Source organism: Rousettus aegyptiacus, unplaced genomic scaffold (genome assembly GCF_014176215.1).
Source record: "Rousettus aegyptiacus isolate mRouAeg1 unplaced genomic scaffold, mRouAeg1.p scaffold_m13_p_17, whole genome shotgun sequence".
NCBI classification, from domain to species: Eukaryota; Metazoa; Chordata; class Mammalia; order Chiroptera; family Pteropodidae; genus Rousettus; species Rousettus aegyptiacus.
This window is the reverse complement of record NW_023416292.1, coordinates 31574180-31597496: the sequence shown is the minus strand read 5'-3', so window position 1 is coordinate 31597496 and position 23317 is coordinate 31574180. Positions and strand designations below refer to the sequence as shown.

Here is a 23317-nt window from a genome sequence, read left to right as displayed (position 1 = left end):
CACGAGGAGGTTCCTGCAGTCGCTGAGGGACAGGCGACAGTGGCTTGGACTGAGAGGCAGTGGTGGGATGCTGAGGAGTGATGGATTCAGAACTTATTTTCAAGCCAACAGGACTTATTGGTGAATTGCATATGAAGAGGTGATAAGGAAGGGAGAATTAAGGATGATTTCTAGATTTGGGGTCTGAACAACATGGGAACAATGGTCATTAACTAAACTGGGGAAGACGAAAATAAGACTTGAAAGAGAGCACGTAGTTGCGGGGTAGTTCTCAATTCGACATATCTATTAGATATCTGGGTGGATGTGGCAGTAAAACATAGAGCCTGGAGCCCAGGGAGACGTCCAAATGGGACGTCGACGTCCAGAAGTCGTCAATCATATTTAATGCCTGGGGAGTATGAGATCACCCAGGAAGACAGTGGTATGGAAAGGCGAGGAAGCCGGACTGGACTCTGGGACACTCCCGTGTTTAGAGGTCAGGAGAAGAAGAAGCTGGCGGAGGCTGAGGCCAGTGAGGTGGAAGGGACGTTAGGAGAGCTTCGTGTCGCCAAAGCATCTTGGCCCTGTAACTCCATCCACTTTAGACTGTCCTCAGCTAAGTCGCCACGTAGTAGGAGGGCTCCTCAGGCATTCATTTGTGTTCAAGGTCAAAGACATTCCAAAACCAGGTTCTGAACCACCAAATGACTTAGTGGAAGTCACACTATTTGATCCTGATGCTAAGGAGTAAGTGCTATTAATCCCATCTTATAGCTGAGGAAACTGAAAATCAGAGAGCTGCAGTAACTCACCCTCAGCCATGTGTCTACAGCCCTGCTCCTGGGCCTAGAGCCCCAGAGAGTCTGCTTCCAGTTTCCTGCTTTTTCTACAGTGCCCTTGGCCTCTGCCTCACAGGGGCCCCTTCAATGCCTGGCACAGGCCCTTGTCCCCACTGCGGCGGGAACCGCTCCTCTCTGCCTGGGCTTATGAGAGGTGCCTTCACATCCGCTCCTGCAGGGGAGCGGGCGGGCAGGAGTGAGGGTCGCTCATGCAGGGCAAATGACTGTCAAGATCCCTCACCCACCAAGGGCACAGCCGCACTGGCACCTGGAGTCTGACATCCCTTGTCCGGAACTCTCGCATCTTAACTCTACCACCTACAGTTACGGTGTTTCCTCCACTGGCAGCCAGATTCAATGTGGCAGCCCTACCCAGGACACAGGGGTGATGTTAGTTAGTATTCTCCTTTTACAGAGTAGGAAACAGAGGCTCAGAGACGTTCTGTGATCCGCCCGACTTACACAGCTAGGAGAAGGCTGAGCCAGGAATAAACCCCTGGTTCCTGAATTGCAGTATTACTGAGTTAAAATTTAAAAAACCTATACCTCATTAACCATTATTCTTTCTTACCTAACTACTTTCCCAATCCATAAAAGAATAAGCTTCAGGCAGGTTTCGTGGGATTTTCCCAAGCACAAGTATTGCCAGTCAGAATTTTGTCCATAATCATTTAAGAAGTTGAAATAACTAGGAGGTGGACATTTAAAATTTTAAATTACCTTTTTTCCTTAATCATAAGGTGCTTTAAAAAGAGCCTTTGAAAAATATTTGCTCCTTTAGTAAGCCCTCCACTTTCTGACGTGCCCCACTATTTTTTAGAAAAATTCTACACAACAACACATAAAAGTCCCGCCTCCCAAATATTTTCTTTCATTTCCAAGATACAGAGATGCTGACACATGGCCATGAAATGTGGAGCAGGTTTTAGTGTCTGACCTCCTCAAAAAGGAAAATGAAAACGTTTTTAAGTGTTCACACTTTCTCCATCAAAGGACAGACACGACACTCCTGAACCCAGATGAAAAGAAAGGTAATTCATTTCATGCCTAGGAAACATTCCTGGTGCTGTGTCGTGTCCTGGGACAATTAATTCCATTTGTCATTGCAAGTTTCAGAAAGGAGGGAAATATGCTTTTAATTTTTTTTCCTTTTGGGCACAGAAAGAGTAAGTCGGCATTTGCTTTTTCCTTAAAAAACAAAACAAAACAAAAAAAAAAACAGACAGACCAAAGAAAAAAGATGCGACAGTGATAAATTTAAACAGCTTCTTGGCTACTTTGCTTGGTTCAACATAATCCACCTGCTTGGATGAGAAGGGGCTGGGTATGATGTGACAAGTGTCTCTCTCCTGCTATAAATGTTATTTAAAACGTGTAACTGGCCTGGTAACATTAATTTTACAGGGAATAATGGCATGAGTGGTGAAGTAGAGAGAAAGACACTCAGAGAGATGAAAATTAGACTAGAACCAAGTCCATTTTCTCCCCTCTGCCCCTCTGCCTGGCGACCTCCAATAGAGATGTCTTAACTGCCTAGAAAAGAGCGTTAAATCTTCGCTCTGGACAGGAATTCAGCATTTGAGATGTCACTAATAATCCTCCCTGAGTCTTAGTGGTGAAGATGGGGCCCTGTGGGAGGGCATGTTAAGAACAGAGAGTTGGAATGAGCCCCAGGGGAGCATGGGAAATGCAGAGAGGAAGAGGTAAAACTTCCTCCTGAAAGAAGGCTGGCAGCTTGTCATTGCTGATCCGCCCTCAGGGGCTGCATTAGGCAGGCTCTCAAGAAAATTGGGACATGTCACCTCTGTGGCCCCAGAGTAGAATCTTGATGCGGGTCACCCTCTCACGTGCCCTCTGCCCAGGAGGGAAGGTCTGGGGTCATTGACAGATTGCAGGCCATGTTGGAGGCTGGAGCTGGGATGAGGGTTTGGTTTGCGAAGGTGTCAGCTCCAGTGTCCACACTAGAGGCTTCAAGCTGTCTACACCAGGGGAGCTTAAACCCTGCGCATCGGGGCGGCTCGAAGCCTCGCTCGTGAGAAAATGTTAGGCTCTCCACTACAGACAGGGACTTCTTAAGAATTTGACAATGTCAACATTTTAATGGTATCTTAGCCCTGTCGTTCTTATAAAAATATACTGAGGGGAAAGGATGTGATTTGTGGGAACAGAAGGTCCTTCCAGAATGACCGCACCCACACGAGGACCAAAGCATTTATCCCGGTCACAAGGGCAGGAAAGGCAGTGATAGCCTTGTGATGGTTCCCAGTGACAGGAGAAGGATGTCTTGTGCCCCTTTGGACAACTGCTGTCATGGTCACGTCTAGAGAACAGAATCGCAGAAAGAAGGCTCTGCAAGCATGAATTGGGAGAAGGATGGGATCGAAGTTGGGGACAAAGATAGGATATGGTGGTGGTTGTTTCTTTGCCGGGTTTGCCAGAGAAACAGCAGACCTCGAGGTTCAACACAGTCAGGGAAGTCACAGTTGTGATGAGGTCGAGGAGTGAGGCCCAAAGAAGAAATTAAAGAAAGAGGAGGGCGGGAGGAGGAGGGAGGGGAGGACCGGCGATGACAGCAGCTCTCACTTGCTGAGGGCCTCCTCGGTGGCGGGCACAGTGCCAGGCACTTTGTACATCTTTGCCACTTAATCTGCACAACAGCCCTTGGAGGGGGGAGTCGGTCTGACCTTACGGATGAGGACACTGGTGCTTAGAGAACTTCAGTTACCCAAGGTCATGCAACTAGGAATCATGGAACTGGCATTTTAACCCCAGATTTGTCTGGCTCCAGAGCCATGTCCTTTTCTAAACCATGTCGTTGTCTATATCAGTAGCTTTTAAGCTTTTTTAACCATGACTCACAGTGAAAAAAATACATTTTCCATCATGATTCAGTTTGCACATGTATACGCGTAAACATACATACAACTAAAAGAGAAGTTTCATGAGTATTTTCCCTTCCTATGTGCAATAGACATTATTTTTTAAAAATTTTTTTACTCTGCTTTCATGAGAGAGAGAGAGAATGAGAGAGAGAGAGAGAGAAAGAGAGAGAGAGAGAGAGAGAGAGAGAGAGAGAGAGAGAGAGAGAGAGTTGTACCAGTAAATTGATTACGTATCTCCGTAAGGGGTCTCAATCTGTACTTTGAAAAACATTTTCCTCTAGTCTATGATAGTCGGTTAGAAATGTTTTCAAGTTCTTGCTTGGTCCTGTTGGATGCCGGCAGCATCTTTGCTTCTGAGGCATGCTGCTAATTGTGCATGCTGGACCATTCCTCTGGTGAGGGCCCATCATTAATCAAATATTTCAGAAATTACAAATATCTGACAAAGCCATTTATTTGGACAAGAGTCAGTCCAGGAAACCATCCAGAAAACATAGTCGCTGATCTCAGGCACCGACTAATAATAATTTAAGCAGTTGATGCATGCTATTGCAAAAGCAATGATTTTCTCCGTTTTCAGAACTTAAAGGTCTCATCTGTTGTGACAGGGCAATGCACAGTCACCATCTAACGGTGGATGCCAAAGGAAAAGAAAGTCATTAGGGGTCGTGGGGAACCGATCGATCCACCAGCAAAAACTGTCCCTCAGTTTTTGGGGAGCACACCCAGGATCTGGAATCAGATCGCTGTTTCAGGGGTACGTGTATGTCTCCACGCCAGTTTGGGATGTGGGGTAGGATTTTGTTTTGACAGCTAGGGGCAATGACAGGGTTGGCTGAATCAGATTTAGGTCATGGAAAGTAAAGTCCAGATCAGGTGGCTCGGCGCGAGTCAGCCCTGACCGGCCGCGGACTCGGTGACTTAACTCCAAGCAATGTGCACACTAATTGAGAAAACATGTGCCTGTGATGGCCTCATGCAAAAATCCAGATTTACAAATTTTCTTCTTTTAATTCCTAAGAATTCCTTGAATATTTGCCGTGCGTGTCCATACAGCCTCCCCGAGTCCTTTTCCTTCAGACTGAGAAGGGTTGTGTTTTTCTGCCGTGGCCCAGGTCGGGTTTCGAAAAGGGTGGGATTCTGACACGTGGGCACGCGGACGCAAGCCTTGGGGAGGAGCGGGGTGAGGGCGGGAGAGGAGAAAAGTAACCCACAGTCTCCCCTGGGGCGGAAGAACGCAATCGGACCGAGTCCTTGAAAAGCTCGCTAAAGCCCAGTGAGGGAGCTTCCTCAAGCCCCTGCCCCTTGATTCTTAAGCCCCCTGGGCTGGCTAAACCCCCACCCACCCCAGCATTAGGCACAGAGCCCAGGCTTACGGGGCACTGCTACATTCCAGGCTAAGTCAGGGCTTTCCAGCATTTTCTCCACTTACCCTCACAGCTGCCCTCTGGCACTGTGAGTCCCTTTTACATGTGAGGAAACTGAGGCTTAGAGGGATTAAGGAATTACTCATAGCACCAGTAAGAGGCAGAGCTTCGGTCTGAAGCTACTTCTGATTTTGTGCCAGGGCTGCTTCTGTAAAATCTACCAGCCTGCAGGACGCCCCCTCCTCCAGGAAGCCTCCGCGGAGGGCCTCGCGTCTCTGAGACCCCTCCCTCCTCAGAGCTCTAGCACTTCCTCAGTCGCCCCCCTTCTAGTGCTGCTCTCGTTTGCTCCAAGTGTGTTAATCTAGACGAGAAGGTAAAAAGGCCCGCCGATGGGCTTCGTTTGGTCTGCACGAATGTTCTGAAAGTGAAGGAACTTTCTGTTCTAACTCAAGGTTTTGACTTTTCTTGAAAAGTTGGAAGGTCTGTCCTCATTGAACGTGCAACTCTGCAAAGCAACAGATGGCCTGTCCCCTTTCGATGGGGCACACCTCCTGCGGTTTACCACAGACCCCTCCAGCCTGTGACCTTCCTTCGTTCACTCTGACACCATTTTAATTTTGGTTCCTGAGCAAGCTCCTTGGGTTGTGCCTTGCTTTGTATCTATAATGATTCCCCCTCAGTGCCCAGTCCCCCAGGAGCCGGTAGACCTACCCCACCCCCAGCGGGGGCTGTCCCCACTTTAACCATTGGTTATGCGCAATTCACCCACAGCAGCTCAACCCTTGACCCTTGGTGTGCCCTGCTACCATAGAAAGTTTGGAGCCTCCTTCTTCCTTCCCTTGTAAACTCGATAAGATACGAAAAATCCTAAAGACACCAGTCGTTGTTGGAGGAGGATTGTTCTGTGGGGGAAGGAACCCAAACACTCAGAAAGCTGCCAGTACAAATGGCATTCTCGAGAAACGCTTTATTTAGAGAGCATTGCATAACATTTCTGAAATAAAAGCCCGAAAAGAAGTTTGCCTCTGAAAGAAAATTACAGGCGAATATCCACGAGTCTCCTTTTACCCGGATATTAGGGGGCAAAGAAAATTCAGAAGATGAAGAGTTTGGGTTAAAATTCTATCGAAATGAGAATGTTAATTAGCGAAGGTCAAAATATAGCCATAAAAAGTGCAGAGATGGTGTTGTCTGACCTGACTTGGAAAAGTGTGAAGAAAGGACCCCCCGTGATCCGGCCCGCCGTGGGAGATCACAAGGGACAGGGCCGGGTGTCTGGGGAGCGCCCGGTGCATGCGGCCTGTGTGGATGCTCCACCTACCACATCTTGCCATGGGGGGGTGGGGGGGGGGTGCCGCCCGATGCAGGAGGTTCTGCTGTTACAGCTTTACAGAGGGGAGCCAGGTCTCCGAGGCGCCTTCCTGCAGCTCTGCCCTCCTGGGACTCATCTCCCTCCCCTCTGCTCACCTAGCTCAGCTAGCTGCCCCTCTCTTCAGAGTCACAGTCCAGAGGGGGCCTGCCTCCCTTGATATCTCCCACACACTGTGGGTCTTCAACACAAGGTCATTGACAAAGATGAGGTGGTGTCCCCGTGTGCTGGCCTCTGAGCCAGGTCTGCTCGGGTCCAGACATGGGATGATGGCATTTCATCAGACCGGGCAACTGAGACATGCAAGTCACTGTAACCACACCTCAGACCCAAGCGATGAGGGGCTGAGACAGGACCGCTCTGCACACCCAACCTGCGCTGAGCTTTCCTGGCTCCCACCAGGTGGTCCCCCTGGGGCTCACTCCAGAACAGCATGCAGCAAGCAGACAGCTGATATATACCGCCACCCCGGCCACTGATGGAAGAGCCAAAGGAAACGGGAGAACCAGCCCATCCGTCCCAAACGGCAAATACTCTGCAGTGCCTGGGACAGTGCATGTTGTGGACCGCACCAGCCCTCCATGTGGCGTGGCTTCCGGGGACACTCGGCCCCTGCGCCTTCCGACTTCAGACCGGATCCTCCCATCTGCAGGGCTGTCCACCTGCAGAGGCCACCGCAGGCAGTGCCAAAACATCTGTTTGGCCTGGTGGTGACTGCCCGACTCTGACTAATACGACTACTAATGAAAAGAGTTTCCACAGTGAAAGAGGTTGGCCAAACGCGGGCAGTTCAAAAAGCAACTGCTAGTCGCCCCCGATGGATGGCATTATCAGACCGGCCCCAATCTTCCAGCTGCACCACCTCGGGAGTTTTCTCTCCGACTGCTTGGGGGTGAATAGCAAGTAGGTTTGTCTGTAAGATCCTACAAAGATATTCATTTTGGCCCTTCGCACTATGAATACCCAAAAGGTTCTATTTTTCGTCCCCAGTAAAACCTTGGAGCAGCGGTAAGGATAGCGTGAGCTGTCCTCCTTGAGAACAACCCAGTGCCACAAACACCAACCCTCCACGGTGGGACTGCCAGCCGATCTTTTTAAATCAAATGTCACATCATTGATTCCCATTGATTCTCACAGCTCGGGCCCAGTTGTGTTAATCTGATACCAACACGTGTCCATGTTGTATCAAGTGCTGTCAGTGCAGGGAAGGGTTCTGCTTCCCTGTTCTCTCACTCAGGGAAGGGACCTCGTGGTCCCAGAGTGCGACCCACTTAGTACAGGGGAGAAGGCTCTCCCCCAGCACTGTGGGCAGAGGCAGGCGGCCTGCCTGTGTTTTTAATAACATATGGCACAGGAAGGGGCCACCATGCTCCAATACCACCTGTCCCTTCCCCCGCTCTTTCTGGTTTTTGTTTGTTTGTTTTCATGTGGGTCATTTGTAGTCAGGCTCCACTGACAAAAGGCAAAGGATGATGCCCGGTGGGACCACAGCACTGATGTTCCAGCCGATGGCTTCCTGGAGCCTGAAATGCTGGTTCTTTGAGGATTAAACCCAGGGCTGGACTTCCGAAGGCCCAACTCAGTGATTAAATAGATGCTCGACATTGGGGTCTGGAAGAAAGGGCCTTACTGGAAACTTCCAAAGGATTTCTCAGCTAGGAGAAGTATTATCCTTTTAATAAGTATGCAGCCATAAATGGTGTGTTGGCGGTGGGGGGGAGGGGTGATTTTGGGTTGTCACCATGACTTCTGGCATTTAGCAGGCGAGGTAGGGAAACTAAACTTCCTGTATTATGCAATAGGTCATATTTAACCAAGAATTGTCCCTAACTTCCAACAGCCCCACTGAGAAACACTATTAATTCGATGCACTTATCCTATAGATTGGGACAATGTAGCTGAGAAGGTTCGTGACTTGCTCAAGGTCACGAAGCTACTTCCCCTCCTGTCTCAGAAGTTGGGAAACTACCGCAGTACGTTTACCCAAAATACAAGAGATCATCTTAATGTTTCGGTCTGATTCCTACCCTGTCACAGTCTGAGGCCAACAGTTACAGAGACTCCTCAGAAAGATGAAAAATAGCCCACAGAAGAATAATGAAAACGTCATCACACATGAGAAACTCTGCACGCTGTCAGTATCCTGGCCTTGGCCGAAGTTTGCAGCTGAAGGGCTGTCTTCCTTGATCAAATAGTGACAATCCCTGTGCACACTCCACTGGAAGACCAGGGACCCCCAAGCCTCGGTTTCACTGCTACTTGGAGTTAGGATGCAAACTGCTCTGCCACTGTCGGGAGGCAAGGTCTCTGGGCATGGGGTGGGGAAGGGTCTTCCTTCTCCATGCATTTGCCTGATGCCACCGTATGCTGGACTGTAAAACTGGTCCAGCACAGAGTTCATTTCTCAGGACGGGTTAAGCCTGAGAGCTGACGGCTTAACTGATGGTTTGCAAGATCAGAGGTGCCAGTCAAAGAAAGAGAAGCCCTCTGGGAACATGGGTTGTTTGCTCAGAGATGTCCAGAGACCTTAAGTGAATCCTCAGCAAGCCTGCCATTGCTTTCTGAGAGCAGAGAGACTGTTTGCCACCAGCAAGGTCTCCAAGACTTGCCTGCTCTGGACCCCTAACTCCCTACAAGGTCTTACTGGGGGAAGATGAATGGCTGGGCCGCTGGTCCTTAGTGTGGCACTGATGTCTGCTTGGGGTTCCGGGCCTGGCCCTGTATCAATGCACGGCAGGAAGGAACAGCAGCTCTGCGTCCTCCGTAGTGGCTCTGTGGCCCCCATGCAGCTGCCCCCGCCACAGTCGGGCACTACTCCACGAAGGCACTGCAGCAGCTCTCAGCAGCTTTCAAAGGCGAAGTTGTGCAGATTTTCTCATCAGTTTAATCTCAGTAATGATGAGAAACTTCCCTCGGGCTGCAGCCCTGCCCTGCCCTGCCCTCCCCTCCCTGCTGATGTCGGCAGCTGGGCCCCCTTCCTCCCCAAGGCAGAGTTCTCCACACAAGAGAAGCGAAGTGTGAAGAAGCTTCACCCCCTTCTCCCTCTGGCTCTCCGCATGAGAGGTGCGGGGTGGGCCATGGGAGGAGGCGAGACCCTCGCTCCTTGGGAAAAGGCTCAGGGTACAGAAAGAGTCGCCAGCACTAGGAAGACTGTCCTGAGTGGACCCAATGTCCTAATTCTCTAGTGGGCCGGGGGCTGCTTCAGGGGCAGGGCAGCTGCCGGGGAGGGTGTGCCCCCCGCAACAGGTTATACAATCCTCTGCCGTACTCCCTCGGTTCTCCCGATAGCCATGTCCCCAAGTCCCCGAGACCCTGGTTTCCCACTCGTGGTGCCTCCTAACATCTTCCCCTTCAAGGCTGCCTTTTTTTTTTTTTTTTCATCTGCACTCAAACGTTGAGGAAAGGCTGGGGGGAGAGTGTAAGCAGCATGTGCCATTAGCCCTGTTGCCCTCCAGTGACCCAAGCATGAGGGACAGTCATTCCTTCCCCGAGTCATGGCCAGTCTCAGCCCCCAGACCACTCACTCGCCTCCTCCCCTTAGTCCCCAGTCCCCCGTGACTCTCTGCCCACCGGTGGAGCTGGAGCGGTGGAGCGGGAGCGACATCTGGGTCGCCCGAGCTGACTGACTTAGAGACCCATGCAGTCTTTCTAGATTCTCCTCTGTGGCTCTGCAGAGGGAGGAAGTTTCAGACATTCGGCAGGAAAGATTTCCCTTCTGCAGACTCAATTGACAGCTTGGAGAGTTTGAAGACGCCCTGGAGGGAAGTTACTGGTAGGCTCTCCACCACCTTTTCTGAGTTTGCAGATCGCAGCTGGCGGAGCACGTGGGGGAGGAGGGGCTGGCATTGGCAGTGGGTACGCCCAGAGGATGGAGCCAGGACAATTAATCAAGTGCCTTTTCTCCGGGATTTCCACTGGCTTCAGATGACAGCCGGGGCAGAGACACCCAGGAGAGCACTATTTTGATTTCCAGCTGGGAACGTGCACCAAGTTTTCCTTAATACCCAAAGCACCCAAAAGGCTTTGCTGTAATACAGTTTAATGCGTGAAACACCCATAAATTATCCTTCAAACTGTTACAACTTCCAACCTGGAACAACTTGGAAAAACCAGCCTAGCAAGCAGGCTTTTTTAATCTCTCGAGTCACTAGAGAATAGAAAGTTCAAGCAGAAAACACCTTCCATGAGGATTTCAGAGTGCATGCGTGCGTGCGTGCGTGCGTGTGTGTGTGTTTAAGAATAAATGCTGTAATCAAGCCTCTCGTTTATGTTGGCTCAAAGATGTCGCTCCCTGACCTTTGGGTCCTGTCTCTCCCCTCCGTCTTTGCCGCCTGGATCCGGGGCGCTGCCCGCGCCACCCCTTCCTGCCAGCTTCTCCCACAACTGGCAGCAGACAGCTGGAGGTGAGGCGTGTGACCCAAGTAGCCGGCTGAGCAGTGGCGACTGAGGTCCGGCGCGGGCTCCGTGGAGGTCCCTTGGCGCGCGGGCTTCCTCCACCAAGCCCGAGGAGTCCTCACTCCGGACTCCCGGCCCTCCAGCAACGAGAAGGATACCGAAGTCCCTTGCCCCGATCCCGGCACCAGATCCAGCGCGCCCTGCCCCGCTGGTCCCCGCACCCTGGGGCAGCGCGGCACTTCCCGGGCTCGGGGCTCGGCGCTCCGCCCAGCCCGCGCGCGGCGCCTTCGCCCTCCGCGGCGCGGACCTCCGCTCCGCCGGCCCCTGCGCGGTCGCCGCCCGCGCATCCCTCTCTCCGCACGCGCCCTCTCTCCCTCAGGCGCGCTCTCCCCTTCTACCCTCGAGTTAGTTGTCCCTGGCACCGCGTGCAGATGCTGCAGGCACCAGGGTGGCCTCCCGGACTTGGGGCCGTCGGAAGACCGGGAACTGGAAGACCGGAGCGCGCGCGGCTTCCCCGGACTCGCCCGCCCGCCAGGCTCCTGCGCTCCTGCACCCCCTCGGGACACATCCCTCCCCGCCGCAGCTCGGCCCGCGGGAGCCCCGGGAGCGCCGCGAGACCTGGCCAGGCCGGGATCCGTGCACCCCCTCCCGAGAGCTCAGCCCCGCCGGCCCGCGCCCCTGTCCGCCCTGCGCCCCTCTCAGGGCTCGGCTCGGATCTCCGGACTCACCCAGCGCTGCGCTCCCCTCCTGCTCCCGGCGCTCTCTGGCGCGCAGGAGCTCGGAGAGGTTTTAACACAGCTTCTGAAATTCTTAGGCCCCTCCTCCCGGACTCCTCCGTCACTCCAAATCCGTCCCGCACTACAGCGTTCCGCAGCCCCGCACCTGCTCTTGCTGGGCGCGGGCGCACGGCGCTGGGGGCTTCAAGGAGCTAGGGATCAATCGCTCCCGGGAGGGCTGGCTCGACCCAGGCAGGGAAAGGGTCAAAGCCCCTGAGGTCAAAAAGAACCACGGGGATCGGAGGGGCTGCGCGCCCCGAGCACAGGCGGGGATTTTCTGGGGCACCAGGCGGGGAGGGGGGGGGGCTGGCCCTGGGCCACTAATGGGCCATCAGTCTGCAGGTGGGCGGGGTCGCGGGCGGCTCCCGCACCTTCTGGCCCTTCCCCAGCCCTCGTTTGCCCTCAGCACCTGGGGGTCCTCCCGGCGTTAACCCTCCATGCCTTAGGCTTGGCAGCTCCTCAGAGTCTAGCGAGAAAAGCCAAGGGAGCTTTTTGCCTGGGACGCGTCGCATCACCCTGAGAGAAGCAAGCACCCCGGGGAACCCCAAAAGATGCCGGCGCTCCTCTGACACAAGGATGGGCGGCAGCTCTGAGACCCAGAACCAGCTAGAAGGCCCCTGGGCATTGGCGAGTACAGCTTGGAGACAAGGGACGGAGGAGTTAGGCATCAGGACCTAGTCTCAAGGCCTTAACTTAAGTTCTGAAAGTTTCCTGGGGGTCCCTGAACCCGCCGAAATTGTAGGGCAATTTGTACATCTGTGTACAGTGTGTGCATTTTTCTGGATAGGGGGTCCGCAGCTTCCATCAGCTTTGCAAGGGGCCCCTGGCTCTAAACTGACCCACACAGCTGGCCTTCTAAGCCAATCCCCAGCCTGCCCAAATTCCTCTTAACTCCACGGTGCAGACTGTAAGCGAGGAGGGAGCTCCCGGCTGGCCTTCCAACATCTCTTGGGTTCCACGGACTCAGAGCCCGACAGGGGAGCTGGCCCCGCCCGCAGCCTGCCCTGTCCCACTCCAGCCCCACACTAGCAAGTCTGAAATATCCCTTAAGTCAGACTCTTCACCAAATATGCATCGTTAATTGTAATGATTTTTTTTTGGGGGGGGGGTGGGTTCACAGATCTTTCAAAATTCACACCCCACTTTCTCTGGGGTTGAAATCAGTCACATGTGTATACTTCTTCCCTGAGCACACCGTATGCTGAGCCCCTGCCCAGTGCCTTTTGCCACCAGGGAGGAAGGGGTATGGAGAAAGACCAGGAGAGGGAGAGGCACCAAGTTTCTTTGTTGGGGAAGCCACGCCGGCATAATTCAAGCAAACAGGGGTTCCCGCTGTACGTGCCAGGGTGGCCCCCCATCTCCCGCTGGAGGGCACCTGCGCAAGGCGAGGCCCTTCCTAGACGCTTTCAGTTCCCTTGGCCCAGATTGGCCTGCGGTCTCCACTTCTTTCTATTTTCACCTTTGCCCCGCGCCTAAGTTCACCCAATTTATGCATGTTCTGAGAAGGATGAGCGGGAAGAAATTTCCCGAACCGGAAGTCAGCTTTCGCTTCGGCACAGCCTTGTCATTTCCCAGCAAAGGTGCGCCCTTTTCTGAGCTGTTCAGCACAGAATGGTGGAGGCACGCACACACTCGGGAGGTGGATGCGAGTGACGGTGGGGGCCGCCATACGTGACCTTTTCTGCAGAAGTAGCATCAGAATCCGGGTGAGCCGTTAGGAGATTTGTCATTGTCAATCTGTTTAATTCCAGGCAATAGGGCAAAATCATTAATCAATCATGGCGTGTATAAACTTGTTTGAAAGCACCGGCCCTAAGTTTTATGTAATAGCCGCCCGAGAATTTAGGAATGAAGTTGAATTTTAGAACAACTGGAAATTTGCATGTTGAATGCAGAGCCTCTGCGTGTGTCCTTGTGGCAGCTCCCAGAAGGACAAAAGGATTTGGGGCACTTACGAGTTTTGTGTGTGTGTTTTTTTTTTTTTTTTTGATGTGGTGTGTAAGAGGGAAATATAAAAATGATGTAGGCTAAATATAAGTCTAGATGCCTCCTATCCGATTCTTGATCATATCCGATGTCACATGTTGGTTTAATAAGAGCTTCTTTTCATCCCTGACTAGCTGTTTCTGTCCCTGAACTTTAAGGACCTTGAGTAAATAAGAACATGTAAGCAACAAACAGACAAATATCTCAAAGATTAATTGTGAGAGCCTACTATGTGCCAGGCGCTAAGGGATGGGTGAGGTACCTATTCTCAGAGAGCTTATGTTCTAGTGGGGACTGGATTGTTAGGCCCCGGCCACGGTTATCAGTCTCCTCAGGTCCTACCTAGCACAGGGCCTGGCACACAGTAGGTGCTCAGTAAATACTTGTTGACTCCAACAATGATCAGAGCCATTCATGGCCGTCAGATAACCCATCCACACTGGACTGGTTTCCTGTGGTACAGAGACCATAGCCAGGTATCTCTTCTCCTGCCTCTCCCACTGTTGTGGGGGACCCGAGTGGAAATGTCCTCCTGGGTCACCGAAGGAAGGACCTTAAGGCCTGGACCGGCTACATTTATAGGAATGAAAAACAGCTGAGAGGGCAGCAGGCAGAAGGAATGGTGCAGACAAGGAGAGGATAAGAATGTTTTTCTGCACTAGATTTTCTCAAAAGAGCTTTTTATCCAGGATATCAAAATAACCAGCAGCTGATGCATTTGCTGCCTTGGAGGACAGAGTGTGGTGCGCGCAGTAATTGTTGTTATTTCTGAGGATTCAGAAGCCTGCAGCCATTGAGTGCTTCATCAACAGCAACACTCAGCCGAGCACAAAGCTCCTGCCCCTCTCTCTCTTGCGTCGCTCCAAAAGGCCAAGGCAAAGTGCACATGCTATTTAAAACTCCAGGAGGCTCAGGCGCTATCTGCCAGTGCAGATCTGATAGCTCCAGCTCAAAGATTCCCCCCCCCACCCCCACCCCTGCCTTCTAATTAGAGTGGAGAAAAACTTCAGAAGAGGAAATGTTTTATATAATGCTTAGTGTGACGACACGCATACAGAATCGCCAAGATGATCACTCTGGCCACCGCAATTACGGAGGAGGATGCAAGGGCTCAGGAAGGACAGGGGCTCAGCCAAGTGCAAATGGCCAGGGTCAGCCAGAGCTCAGGCCTCTTGACTTCTAGGCAAGTTTTCTTTCTCCCACACTCTCTGAAAGAGGCTGAGGGAAAGACCCCTCAGCTCTGGCCCAAGGGGCTGGCTGGTAAATATAGGCCGGAATGCAGAGAACACTGACCGGGCTGGCAGCTAGGGAGCCCTCCTTTTCCTTTGGGGGGCCATCTCTGCCTGGGGCCTGCTCCTGTCTCTCACCCTCTTTCCGATAGCTTCAGTTTCTCCCTCTTAACTTCCTGCAGTCTGATTCCCATCTTCTTCCCCTCCCTGTCCCTTCCCTCTACCGAGCTGATATTTTCTTCTTAAAGGTCAGCAGTCGTGATAACTACACCGCCACCAACATCCTAATAGCAGCATTTATTGACTGCTTCCCTTGTTTTGGGTTCTGGGCAAGGTATTTTATGGGCTCTATAAATAGGTACCATTCTTTTATAAGTAAAGAAGCTAAAGCCCCTAAGAAGTAAGTATCTTGCTCAGTGTTAGTCCCTCGTAGCCCATCAAATGGCTGGGTAGAGATCGGAACCTCGCTGGTGAAGGTGAAGCTCTTGCCGTGTAAACACCAGGGCTCCCCCTCCTTTCAGCCTAGTTCGGGGGACTTTGCTGGTCCTCAGCATCCTCCCCTGGGACCTCCTGCATGGGACACGTTCCTTTCAGGTTTCCGTGGCTGTACTCCCCTGCTTTGCCATCTACCTCTCTGATTTCTGGGGCTCGACATTCTTCTCCCATCCCCGTCTCCCTGGAGATCCCCGCTGCTGTACTGATTCCCCTCCCGGCTCCGACTCTGATCCCACGAGCCTGCTCCTTCGGTCGCTAACATTTGGAGTGCCCCTATCTGCAAAGTGCTACCTAGGTCCTTGTTTTAGACCACCCACACAGGCAGCAGCAAGGACAATGCTGCCAGCCCACCTCCCACCCTCAGGCCTTCCATCCCAAGTCCACGGTCTGACCTCAGCCTGCAGTGGCCTGCGGAGCTCATCGCTAGAGCAGGTCCTGCATCTGCCTGGGCTCGGGGCAGTTCAGCTGTGTTCCAGCGGGGGCGCCGCAGCCCAGAAAAGCCGCCTGCTTCCAGCGAGAACGATTCGGCTCACCGACCCCCATCCATCTATGTCCTTTAAGGTGGTGTGAGCTTAGGAGATCTGCCCTCTTTGAGGCATAGTAACTATACTTACAGTTATATCATTAATTGTATTAGATAATTAATTTCTGAGCACCTGCTGTGCGTCAGTCCCGATCTCGGTGTTGGAAATTCCTCAAATGAGCAAAACAGCCTCTCACCACATGCAACGTAAATTACAGCAAGTCGCTTCACCCATTTAATAAATATTTATCTAACGTACATCATAAGCCAGGCCCAGAAAAAAGAAAATTGTGATCTCAGTGAGCTCGGCTTGGGAAGGAGGACGAGACGTCTGGAAACGGCACGGCTGATGTGAGCGACGCGCTCCTCCGAAGCCACGCCCTCGCTCCCGCACCGCGTGGACCAGCGCTGAAGAAACTCCTGCAGAGCCCGGGCCTAGGTCTCTGGAGTCTTTGCGTGTTAGTACGATAGAAGCCACAAGACCGCGTGCCACCCAGCATGCCATGCCGGCCGGTTTGGCTCCCCCATGACTCTGGCTCTGGTCCTTCCCCCCAACTCAACTCCGGGGGCAGCCCTGTTATGTAAGCGGCATTTTGGGAGCAGCAGGGAGCTGCTGGGACCCTCGTCAGGTGCTGGAAGTGTCTTCTCAGTGCAGAGTATGGATCGTGAGGGTGCAGGTGTGACAGAGGAGACGCACACATCACCCCGGCAGGTACCACTTTTTGGACAGAAGTCTTCGTTCAGGCCTGACTTCGCCTTCTGCCAAACTGTGAGTCTGGCAAAAACAGCCTCCCCCTGGGGGACTTATGGGCACCCTTGGGTCTCAAACCCCGCTCTCAGTGAATGGCCGGGATACCGGCTCCCAGAGGAAACGGGCTGATGGCCGCTGGTTCTCTCAGGGACGTCTGCATTTCAGTGGGTGACAGCAACGCAAAACGTGGAAGAACTGACCACAGCAGTGCGTGGAGGGGACGTCTGGGGAGGCGCAGGGTCTGCGGGGCTCGTGAAAGCATTTCACAGATGATGCCGCCAGCTAGGGGTTACGCTCGCTCTCGTCTCAGGGCCTTCCCGTGTGCGCTTTCCTCTTCCTGTGCTGTGTCCCCTCGTTAAGCCGACCTCACCTCATCCCTGGGGCCTCAGTGCAGATGTGAACCCCGGAGGCAGCCTGACTGCCCAGGTCTGGGTCGAGGTCCTCCGTGGCCCCATTGTCCCCTCTGAAGGGGCGTCCACAGCACCCACACTTGATTACGAAGGCCCGGCTGCTCGGTCGACCTCCTCCCTCTCCCCAGCAAGCTTCTCCCTGCAGCGACAGGGGCCATAGCATCCCCGGGACCTAACGCACGACTGCACACAGTGGGTCCCCCATTCTTAAAGATTGCTTAGCTGCGTGTTTACATTCATGCTCTTCAATGCTTTTTTGCCTTTCTGTGAATGTAAGTAAAACATGCATAACCACAGTATTTTTTTTTCTTGGCTTATGTCTTTGCCTGAGAGAAGCAAAAAAAAACCCCAAGCTTTAGAATCATAAAGACCTGGCCTCCCAATTCCAGTTCCTTCATTCACCGAGCCCAACACTTGTCAGTTAAAATGATGCCTGACTTCAGGGCGTCAGAGAGGCCCTGCTTAGTGGGGGCTCGACACAGACCTTGGTGCACCCCTCTCCTACCACACCACCTCCCCTCCCCCCCACACACACTAGCCCCCCAGAGTGCCCTGTCATGGCCTGAGTCAGATGGATCGTAGCACTACGTGGGTGGACCTGAGGGAGGCTCAAGTAGCTGTCACAAGGTTAAGGAAAGGGGGGCTGCCGGACACTCGGGGACAGGGGAAGGCAAGGCTGCAGACCAGTCACCTTCTCCTGGCCTCCGGGTCCTCCCTCACTGTGGAGGCGGCTTTTCCCAGGATGGAGGTCTGCTTACTGACGTGCTAATTTTAAAAGGTGCCCGTGTGTGCGGACATGACTTTGCTCTCCGGCGGGAGTTTAGTTCTTCCCATTCGCATCACATTATACAATCTCTGACAGATTAATCACAGCTATTGTTGTTCTGTTTATTCTGCACAGTGTATAATTTTGCTTTCAAAATGTCGTTTTCATTAAGACGGAAGTGCGTCAGGGGAAGGCATTTTCCTGACTGGCGGGCTTCTCCTGCCGCGGAGCAGGTGTGTGTCCCGCTGCCTCCAGTCAATGTCTCCGGTGAGGGGCTCTGGCCCCCGTGCCAGGGAGGAAGTGAGTCGTGGGCTTTTAGGATGTGACAGGAGGCCTGGGAATAACCTTGGTCAAAAACAGTTATATATTTTTCCAAGAAATTTTCTTCTTCACCTATTTTAGAAGGCAGAATGCCTTTGTGTCATGTAGCACAGAGAATGTGGCTCTGGAGGCTTAGAATTCGGGCCTGTGACCTTCAGAGTTCTTTTACCCTATGTTGGAGTTCAGCCGGCCTCGGCCGTACACTGCCTGTGTGACCTTGGACAAGTTACCTAACCTCTCTGAGCATCAGATTCCTCGGAGGAGGCAGATCCGCATCAGGGCTGCACGTGGAAACGTGGGGAGGTTGAAACACGACCACACAGATAAACCGCGTCGGGATGTGTTCTTAGCACATGGTGAGCGCCCCCTCCAGGGGTCATCATTCGACCCCACAGATGCACCTCCGCCTGCTCAGGTCAAGCCTGGGCTGGTGACAGAGGCAGAGAGGCCGACTTCGCCAGCCTGACAGTTCCACAGAGGGCCCACCCTGGTTTGAAAAGAGTCACCGCTTTGAAACCGCAGAATTCAGAAACACATTTCAGCTTCAACCATTATTACCCTCAAGTTCTGGACCCAGAGCCAGATACCAAGCCGGCTGGAGCAGCAAGTTCATTTAAAAAAAAAAAAAAAGAAAGAAAGAAAGAAAAATATTTCGTGGCGAGGGAAAAAATGCCTGCACCAGAAGCCTGAGCAGAAACGCCCCTGCGGTGAGTATTGCGCGACTACACTGAGATGGAATAGAGAGGCACCCTGCGACCCAGGTCTTCGGAGGGGGCTCGGGGGGCCCGACGCTGGCTTCTGCTCTGCACCTGACGCATGTCTTGATGCAGGTGATTCCCAGCCCAGCCGTGTAGTCTGCCCGTATCGGACTCCCAGACCTGGCTGGTGTGACTAAGGTGACGAGTGCGACTGACGTGAGTCCGTGTTGTCCCAGAGGCACGGCACTTGCCGAGGGACTCCATCCCTGTGATGACTTCCGGGCGCCATCAGGCCCCTGACCAGAGAGCAGCAGAACTGAAGGAAAAACCACCTGCAATTCCTACTGGGTAAAATGACCATCCCCGCTCGGAATTCTAGATTCAGTTCCATCAGGTGAGAAAGTTCAAGAGAGATCCCCGCGCTTCCGTCATGCTGGAGTTTTGTCATTTCCAGTATCGAGCCCTCTGAAAGCAGCTATGCGACTTATTTCACCTCGGCATCAACCTGTCTGAGTACCTACAGTACCTGACGAAATTCGTCTTTAGTAATTGTTAAACCGAATTGAGTGAAATTATCCCAAGAAATGGGCCACTGTTTGGGATCATTTATTATAAAATCTTCATTGTAATGAGACATGAACACAGTTCCTTCCTAACCGCTGGGATCCGTGAGGGTGAAATAAGGTATAAGTGGGGGTAAAAATAAAGACGGCCCGTATGGCATTGTCACGAATGGAATTTAGAAGGCAGTTAACATACGAAGCAGGCCGTGTGTCCAGAAGCAGTGTACAGTGTCGCATGGTCTCAGGGGCGGCTCTAGCGGTCTTTCCAAACTCCTCGCACGCATGTGTGCAGGGAAAGACAGATTCGGTTTGCAGTGGAAGAAAGGGAGGTTTACCCAGAACATCAAGCTCAGTATTTGCAGATCCTCAGTGGAGGCATGAGGCACAGATTATGCCTTTTTATGGGGACATTTCTCTTCCAATGAAAGCAAAATCATTAGAAACAGTCTGTCTTAGTTAACATTTTTATAGGCTTCGATTTACTTTTTGGCACTTTTATATTATGCAAATATTCATTTAAAGTTCAGAAGGAAAAGCTAACGCGATTTTAGTTTATTCTACACATTTTTCCGATCTTGGGCCCTGGTAAACATTACAAGCTGTCCCTTGGCTGTGGCTGCCAATGGCTGTGGAAGTTGCTATTTAGCCTCCGAGACTGTGAATCTCTTTTTGCAATGTTTGCCTCTTCAGCTTATTCTTAACCTGATCCTAAGGAGAAGAGATTCACGTCTAAACCGCTTCGTTGCCTCTTACCACTCTGCCACTCGTGGGAAACTTCTGATCACTGACTACCTAAAAAGGTGGTTTGTCTTCCCCAGCAGGTCTCAGACAGAGGTCACTACAAATGGCCATCGTCCAAGATTTGCAAAAGTCACAGAGGGGTTTCAGAGTTAAATGTGTCAAATAGCTGTTTCAAAAAGTACAACTGATAATAAAAATCGAATACAAATTATAGTCAGGTGCTTTGTAAACTTGAAGCATGACATAAAAAATGCATAAAACAAGTGATTCTAGTGGGTGTGCGAAGATACAGCATGCTAGGATGTGAAGAGGCATGTTGGCACCGTCTGCTTTTAGCTGTGCCCGACCCGTGGGGAGCAGCTCAGAGAATTCTTTGCAAGAAGAATGGCATAAAGCTGGCAGGGCAGGAAAATACCAAAGAAGACAGAGGGAAGAAGGGACTTGAATGTGCTCCATGCTTAGAAGGTGTCAAACACACACACACACACACACACACACACAAGTTGAACTGTATTTTACTCACTTTTTAAAAATATTTTTTCTTCTCGGGTTTGGTCGTTGGCTCAGGACAAGCAAAGTCAAGGTTAATGTAATGGAAGTATTTGCAGCCTTGAAGGAACATGCCCTGGAGCCCCACTCAGGACTGGTGCATACAAAATAGTGAAGGAGGCAAAGCTCCTCCTTTACAGGGCTTCTCCTCACCTCCCTGCATCCCCTCCGTGGCCCACGCACAGCCAGGAGCCCCTGCCAGGTAGACAAGAGGCGGGAACAAGCAGTGTACGTGGAGGCAGGAGTCCTTCCCCTTGGACCTCTCGGCTTGACTCTATTTTTCTACATGACCTGAGACAAGATCACTTACCCCTCTGGGCCTCAATTTCTTCAAATGAAGCCAGTGGCTTGGCCTAGATGATTTCAAGGGCAACTATGAATTGCAAGTTGCTAAAATAAATCAATCCATATTAAACAGCCTCTCCAGTGGGCATTTCCATTTTGAAATAAGCTGCCTGAAAAGGGCAATGCTTCTCTAAGAGGAATGACTCTTCAATGGTGAAATTTCAGGCATTCTAAAACGTTATGTTCAAATAAAAAACAGAGTTCTTTTTTTGAAGTCTGTGTGTGTGTGCGTGTGCGCGCGCGCGCGCATGTGTGTGTCACACAGAGGGGCTGGTCTGAGGGTTGAGAGCTTTTTCATCCTTCTAGTCGCCCACACGAAAAGCCTCAGGGTCATCCTTGATGCCTTTTCTATCCAATATTCAATTCATTAGACGATCCCAGTGGTTCCACTCCATGTGTCTAGAATCTGATCCACTGTTCATTATCTCCAGTATTACCAATGATCAAAAGACCGTCACCTTCATCTCTCACCTACATTAGAGCAATACTGTTACCTGCTTTCTCTGCTTCCCGCTCTGTCTCTCTTTGTCCATGCTGCTGCCAGAATGATCCTCCCCAAACCCCCTTTCCCGAACCCTCTCTTGGACTCTGTATCAGTCAGTCTGGGCCAGGTTATGCCGAGGTAACGAACAGCACCAGACTCTCAGTGGTTTAACTCAACAAAGTTTATTTCTCATGTAAAACTTCTGCCTAAAAGTGACCACATCATCTCTGCTCCCATTTTGTTGACTGAGCAAGTCACATGGCCACGCATAGCTTCCAAGGGACAAGAAAGGGCAATCCTCTTGGATAGCCAGAGGGGGAATGTTTGGCAGAAGGTATAATGGTGACCACAGCTTCCTACCTCACTCAGAAAATATCTCAGGTCCTCGTCATGCCCTCCAGTCCCCTGCCTGCTGTGACTTTCTAACCCTACTCCCTCTCTGGTCTCATCTCACTCTACTTGTCCCCTCCCTCCACTCCAGCCACTTCATACTCCAGGCAGGCTCCTTGTGACCTTGTGACTTATAATATGAAATATGTGTTTGATCTTCAACCTGTTTCTGGCAAAGATCTAAAACCCTTGGAATTTCCTGCGATGAGAGCAGTAAATGTGTCTTTTGTTATGTTAATGAAGTGACTTTGGGACCACACCTAAGAAGAATGACTCTTCAATAGTGAAATGGACCTGGTTGACAGAGAAGCCAACCTTGTGACTAGAGGGTGGAGCTTTCAGTCCCAACCCCCTGCCCTCTGAGGAGGGGAGAGGTGGGCTGGAGTTGGAGTTGATTGTCAGTGGCCAACAAAGCTGAGGCTCGGAGAGCTGCCTGCGGGTTGGCGAACACATGGAGATCTGGGCAGAGCCCTGCGCTCAGAGAGGGCTCGGAGGCTCTACAGTCTTTCTCCATCCTTTGCCCTGTGCGTCTCTTCCATCCGGTGGTTCCTGAGCTATGTACTTTTATAATAAACTGGTGATCCAGGAGGTAAAATGTTTTGTGAGTTCTAGGAGCCACTAGCAAATTAATCAAACCCAAGGGAGGTGTCTTTGCAATCTCCAGTCTATAGCTGATTGGGTCAGAAGCATAGTTGGCAACCTGGATTTGCTATTGGTGTCCGAAGTCGGGGTGGGCGGGTGGCAGGTAGCCTTCTAGAACTGAGCCCCTAACGGATGGAATCTGTCGCTATCTCTGGGCAGATAGCATCGGAACTGAGTGAAGTCATAGGGCACCCAGCTGGTGACGGAGAATTGTTCGGTGGCATGGAAACCCTCTACCCGCTGCTGCCCATGTTGAAATCAAATGCGGAGCCTTCACTCTCCCTCGGGGCCTTCGCGCTGGCTCTCCACACCCTGCATGCCCGTCCCGCAGGCGTCTGCCATGGCTCACCTCACTTTCTTCAAGTCTTTTCTCCAGTGACCCCTCCACACTGAGAAGTTTCCTGACCTCCATAATTAAAAATACAAACCGCCCTCTCCCACACGTGCACTCAGAACTTCCTACCCTGCTTTCTTTTATTTTTCCTGCTGAACTTATCACCTCCTACTATAATATGTGACTGACATTTATTTTGTGGCAGAGTGTAGTTGTTGAAAGCATGGGCTCTGTATTTCTTAGGTTCAAATCCGTGATGCCTCCACGTCCTTGCTGGTCATCTTGGGGAAGGTACTTGACCTCTCTGTGCCTCGGTTTCCTTGTCTGGAAATTGGGGTTAATAACGGCACCTACCTCATAGAGTGGTGGTGAAGATGAAATACGTAAAGCACTCAGAACAGGGATTGGCTGTTGTCTGGTTTGCCGCTTAGGCTGTCAGCTCCTCGGGACAGTGAGTTTTATCTTTTTTCAGCCCTGGCC

General features: G+C 51.8%; 1 protein-coding gene across 1 annotated transcript in view; it reads right to left on the bottom strand.

Moving 5' to 3' along the window:
* Window positions 1-11681, bottom strand: part of NGF (nerve growth factor) — a 49179-nt gene extending 37498 nt beyond the window's left edge. The window contains exon 1 of the mRNA XM_016124409.2: window positions 11563-11681. The gene's annotated coding sequence lies outside the window, so the exon portion shown is untranslated. The remainder of the gene's footprint in view (window positions 1-11562) is intronic.
* Window positions 11682-23317: the final 11636 nt, after the last annotated feature.